The sequence below is a fragment of the Physeter macrocephalus genome, chromosome 6, assembly GCF_002837175.3.
Source record: "Physeter macrocephalus isolate SW-GA chromosome 6, ASM283717v5, whole genome shotgun sequence".
NCBI lineage: Eukaryota > Metazoa > Chordata > Mammalia > Artiodactyla > Physeteridae > Physeter > Physeter macrocephalus.
The window spans coordinates 61,099,817-61,105,816 of NC_041219.1; the positions used below are offsets into that span (position 1 = coordinate 61,099,817).

General features: G+C 40.2%; 1 protein-coding gene across 6 annotated transcripts in view; it reads right to left on the minus strand.

Moving 5' to 3' along the window:
- LRP6 (LDL receptor related protein 6) overlaps nucleotides 1–6,000 on the minus strand; it is a 189,390-nt gene that overhangs the window by 137,731 nt on the left and 45,659 nt on the right. The window lies entirely within an intron of this gene.

Here is a 6,000-nt window from a genome sequence, read left to right on the forward strand (position 1 = left end):
AACTATAAAGAAAAAAAGAAGAGAGGAAAGCAAGCTGGACATACTTAACTCTCCTTAGTACCGGAAAGAGTGGAATATAAGAATCATAAAAGAAAGAAATAGCAAATTAAATACTGGGGTGGGGGTGGGCAGGAAAACTTATAAAGTCTGTCTCTGGCAATACAGCAGACTGTAAGTCCAGAGAAGGCTTTCTATTATAAAACACCTAAAAATGATAAACTCCAAAAATAATATTTTAAGTACATGTCTGCGACCATAGAAAATTAAGGAAATATTGTGAGCAAGGCAAAAAGAAAGGAAAAATCCAGAGAAGTAATCTAGCACTGAAAGAGAGACAGTCTCTGTAATCTACACAAGGTAGCACCCACAGGTGAGGGATTACACACAGTACCAGAAACCCCAACTTGAACATTCTCAGTGGGTAAGCTAAAAGGAACAGACACACACACACAAACACACAGATAGAAAGAGAGAAAGAAGGAAATGGTAGGACTACCTGACTGTATGAAGAGATAATTAATGAACATGAAGATAATTCTGGATAATCTCTTTAGTGCTAAATACAAAGGGAAAAAGTGGATTCCTGAAAGTCAGGTTATCATAAAAAAACATGGAAGAGTGAGGAAAACAGATTTCTACTTAGAGTTCTAAAAGAAAACAATGGGGCAAATGCAGTATTTGAAGAGAATTTTCTACAAGTGATGAAAGACATCAGCCCACAGAATCCAGAAACCCAACAAATCCCAAGCAGCATAATAAGAAACAAAAATCTACACAAATCATACTGAAACTGTGGTCAGGAATGATAATAAGAATAACAGATTATTTCAACAACAAAGAATGCCAATGGACAGTAGAATGATACCATCAACATGATAAAATCTACTGACCTAGAATGAAGGCATATCAGACAAACAAAGCCTGAGAGAGCCAGCTACCAACACACCTTCACTAATGTAAACTCTAAAGAGTCTGAAAAATTATCTCACCTGGAAGATCTAATATGCAAGATGGCATGATAAACCTAAATTTTAAAAATTTCTAGTGAGTTATGAACAACAAAGTAGAACTTAAATTCATGATAATGATATTTCTATAAGCCAGGAAAGTAATAAACAGAGGTCAAGTGTACTAAGAATTTCATAAGTACACATGTTAAAAAATTCCTAGGGTATCTTCAAAAAGAACAGAATGTGCACAATTTGCACAGTAGTAGAGGGGAAAAACTGAAGGACAAAATATAATCAACATGAAAAAAGCCAAGAAAGAACAGAAAAAGAAACAGAAATGGGGAGGACAAACAGAAAGCTCAAAATAAGATGTCAGAAATGAACTGAAATATATTAGTAATTACAAGAAACACAAATGGACTAAAAGCTTCAGAAGACAAACTGTAATGGTGGACTTAAACATCAAACCACAAGCTACTTAAAAAAGAAATACCTAGAAAACAAACGCACAGAAAATTTAAAAACAGAAAACTATTTATCAGGCAAAAACTAACTGAAAGAAAGTGCATGTAGTTAGTAATAACAAACAAAATAGACTTTTAAGTCAAAACGCATTAGTAATAAATTCAGTCCCTAAATAATAGTATGAGGTACATCAGGAAGATAATTCTCTACTTACATACACTTCAAAACAGTCTCAAAGCACATTTTTAAAAAGCAAAATGGGCAGATCTATAGAAAGAAACTGTCAAGATTTTTAACACACTTCTCTCAGCAACAGATAAATCAAAGAGACTCAAAAATCAGTTAGGAATTAGAAGATTTCAACAGAACAAACATGCTTGATTTAATCCCAGCAAGATTTAATTAGAATCTGACAAGCTGACATTAATATTCATTTGAAAAATCAAAGACTAGAGCTGCCAAAACAATTTTGAAAATGGAAAACAACCTTGGAGAACTCATACTAATTGCTTTCAAGACTTACTATCTTTAATACAGTAATCAAGAGAGCATGTTACTGACAAAACAATGGACACAAAGATCAAATGAACAGAGTCCAGAAATAGACCCACATATTTGGTTTTCAATAAAGATACAAAGACAAGTCAATGGAGGGCAGTCTGTTCAACAAATGATGCTGGAACAACTGGATATTCACATGCCAAAAGATGTACTTCAATCACACCACATACAAAAATTAACTCAAGATGGAGGAGGAGCTTCAAGATGCCGGAAGAGTAAGACTCCGTGGAGATCACCTTCCTCTCCACAAATACATGAGAAATACATCTACATGTGGAACAGCTCCTACAGAACACCTACTGAACGCTGGCAGAAGACCTCAAAACTCCCAAAAGGCAAGAAACTCCCCACGTACCTGGGTAGGGTAAAAGAAAAAACAGAGACAAAAGAATAGGGACGGGACCTGCACCAGTGGGAGGGAGCTGTGGAGGAGGAAAAGTTTCCACACACTAGGAAGCCCCTCCACGGGCGGAGACTGAGGGCAGCGGAGGGGGGAAGCTTCGCAGCCACGGAGGAGAGCGCAGCAACAGGGGTGCAGAGGGCACAGCGGAGAGATTCTCGCACAGAGGATCGGTGCCGACCAGCACTCACCAGCCCGAGAGGCTTGTCTGCTCACCCAGTGGGCGGGGGGTGGGGGGGGTGGGAGCTGAGGCTCCAGCTTCGGTGGGATTCCAGCAAGAGGACTGGGGTTGGCTGCGTGAACACAGCCTGAAGGGGGCTAGTGTGCCACGGCTAGCCGGGAGGGAGTCTGGGAAAAAGTCTGGAGCTGGCTAAGAGGCAAGAGACTTTTTCTTTCCTCTTTATTTACTGGTGCGGGAGGAGAGGGGATTAAGAGCGCCATTTAAACTAGCTCCAGAGAGGGACGTGAGCCGCGGCTATCAGCGCGGACCCCAGAGACGGGCATGAGACGCTAAAGCTGCTGATGCAGCGACCAAAATGCCTATGTGCAAGGACAGGTAACTATCCACACCTCCCCTCCAGGGAGCCTGTGCAGCCCGCCACTGCCAGGGTCCCGTGATCCAGGGGCTACTTCCCCCGGAGAACACACAGCGCACCTCAGGCTGCTGCAACGTCACGGTCATGCTGGCCTCTGCCGCTGCAGGCTCGCCCCGCATTCCGTACCCCTCCTTCCCGAGTGAGTGAGCCATAGCCCCCGAATCAGCGGCTCCTTTAACCCTGTCCTGTCGGAGCGAAGAACAGACGCCCTCAGGCGACCTACACGCAGAGGCGGGGCCAAATCCAAAGCTGAATCCCAGGAGCTGTGCGAACAAAGAAGAGAAAGGGAAATTTCTCGCAGCAGCCTCAGGAGCAGCAGATTAAATCTCCACAGTCAACTTGATGTACCCTGCATCTGTGGAATACCTGAATAGACAACGAATCATCCCAAATTGAGGAGGTGGACTTTGGGAGCAACGAAATATATATTTTTCCCTTTTTCTCTTTTTGTGAGTGTGTATGTATGTGTATGCTTCTGTGTGTATAGCTTTGCTTCTACCATTTGTCCTACGGCTCTGTCTGTCCGTTTTATTTTGTTTGTTTTTTAGTATAGTTTTCAGCACTTATCATTGGCGGATTTGGTTTTTGGTTTGGTTGTTCTTTCTTTTAAACCAGTTAAAAAAATTTTTTTAATATTTTTTTTTCTTGTAATAACTATTTTATTTTATTTTACTTTATCTTTTACTTTCTTTTTTTCTCCCTTTTCTTCTGAGCCATGTGGATGACAGGCTCTTGGTTCTCCAGCCAGGCATCAGGGCTGTGCCTCTGAGGTGGGAGAGCAAAGTTCAGGACATTGGCCCACCAGAGACCTCCCAGCTCCATGTAATATCAAACGGTGAAAATCTCCCAGAGATCTCCATCTCAATGCCAAGACCCAGCTCCACTCACTGACAAGCAAGCTACAGTGCAGGACACGCTATGCCAAACAACTAGAAAGACAGGAACACAACCCCACCCATTAGCAGAGAGGCTGTCTAAAATCGTAAAAAGGTCACAGACACCCCAAAACACACCACCAGACATGGACCTGCCCACCAGAAAGAAAAGATCCAGCCTCATCCACCAGAACACAGGCACTAGTCCCCTCCACCAGGAAGCCTACACAACCCACTGAACCAACCTTAGCCACTGGGGGCAGACACCAAAAACAACGGGAACTACGAACCTGCAGCCTGCAAAAAGGAGACCCCAAACAGAATAAGTTAATCAAAATGAGAAAACAAAGAAACACACAGCAGATGAAGGAGCAAGGTAAAAACCCACCAGACCAAACACATGAAGAGAAAATAGGCAGTCTACCTGAAAAAGAATTCAGAGTAATGATAGTAAAGATGATCCAAAATCTTGGAAACAGAATGGAGAAAATACAAGAAACGTTTAACAGGGACCTAGAAGAACTAAAAGGCAAACAAACAATCATGAACAACACAATAAATGAAATTAAAAATTCTCTAGAAGGGATCAACAGCAGAATAACTGAGGCAGAAGAACGGATAAGTGATCTCGAAGATAAAATAGTGGAAATAACTACTGCAGAACAGAACAAAGAAAAAAGAATAAAAAGAACTGAGTACAGTCTCAAGAGACCTCTGGGACAATATTAAACACACCAACATTCGAATTATAGGGGTCCCAGAAGAAGAAGAAAAAAAGAAAGGGACTGAGAAAATATTTGAAGAGATTATAGTTCAAAACTTCCCTAATACGGGAAAGGAAATAGTTAATCAAGTCCAGGAAGCACAGAGAGTCCCATACAGGATAAGTCGAAGGAGAAACACGCCAAGACACAAATTAATCAAACTATCAAAAATTAAATACAAAGAAAACATACTAAAAGCAGCAAGGGAAATACAACAAATAACACACAAGGGAATCCCCATAAGGTTAACAGCTGATCTTTCAGCAGAAACTCTGCAAGACAGAAGGGAGTGGCAGGACGTATTTAAACTGATGAAAAGGAAAAACCTACAACCAAGATTACCCAGCAAGGATCTCATTCAGAACTGACAGAGAAATTAAAACCTTTACAGACAAGCAAAATCTAAGAGAATTCAGCACCACCAAACCAGCTTAAAAAAAGGTAATGGGAAGATATATATCGATAATTACCTTAAATGTAAATAGATTAAATGCTCCCACCAAAAGACACAGACTGGCTGAATGGATACAAAAACAAGACCGGTATATATGCTGTCTACAAGAGACCCACTTCAGACCTAGGGACACATACAGACTGAAAGTCAGGGGATGGAAAAAGATATTCCATGCAAATGGAAATCAAAAGAAAGCTGGAGTAGCAATTCTCATATCAGACAAAATAGACTTTAAAACAGACTATTACAAGAAACAAAGAAGGACACTACATAATGAAAAAGAGATCAATCCAAGAAGAAGATATAACAATTGTAAATATTTATGCACCCAACATAAGAGCACCTCAATATATAAGGCAAACACTAACAGCCATAAAAGGGGAAATCGACAGTAACACAATCACAGTACGGGACTTTAACACCCCACTTTCACCAATGGACAGATCATCCAAAATGAAAATAAATAAGGAAACACAAGCTTTAAATGATACATTAAACAAAATAAACTTAATTGATATTTATAGGACATTCCATCCAAAAACAACAGAATACACATTCTTCCCAAGTGCTCATGGAACATTCTCCAGGATAGATCATATCTTGGGTCATAAATCAAGCCTTGGTAAATTTAAGAAAACTGAAATCATATCAAGTATCTTTTCTGACCACAACGCTATGACACTAGATATCAATACAGGAAAAAATCTGTAAAAAATACAAACACACAGAGGCTAAACAATGCACTACTTAATAATCAAGAGTTCACTGAAGAAATCGAAGAGGAAATCAAAGTATACCTAGAAACAAATGACAATGAAAACATGACGACCCAAAACCTATGGGATGCAGCAAAAGCAGTTCTCAGGGGGAAGTTCAGAGCAATACAATCCTACCTTAAGAAACAAGGAACATCTCAAATAAACAACCTAACCTTA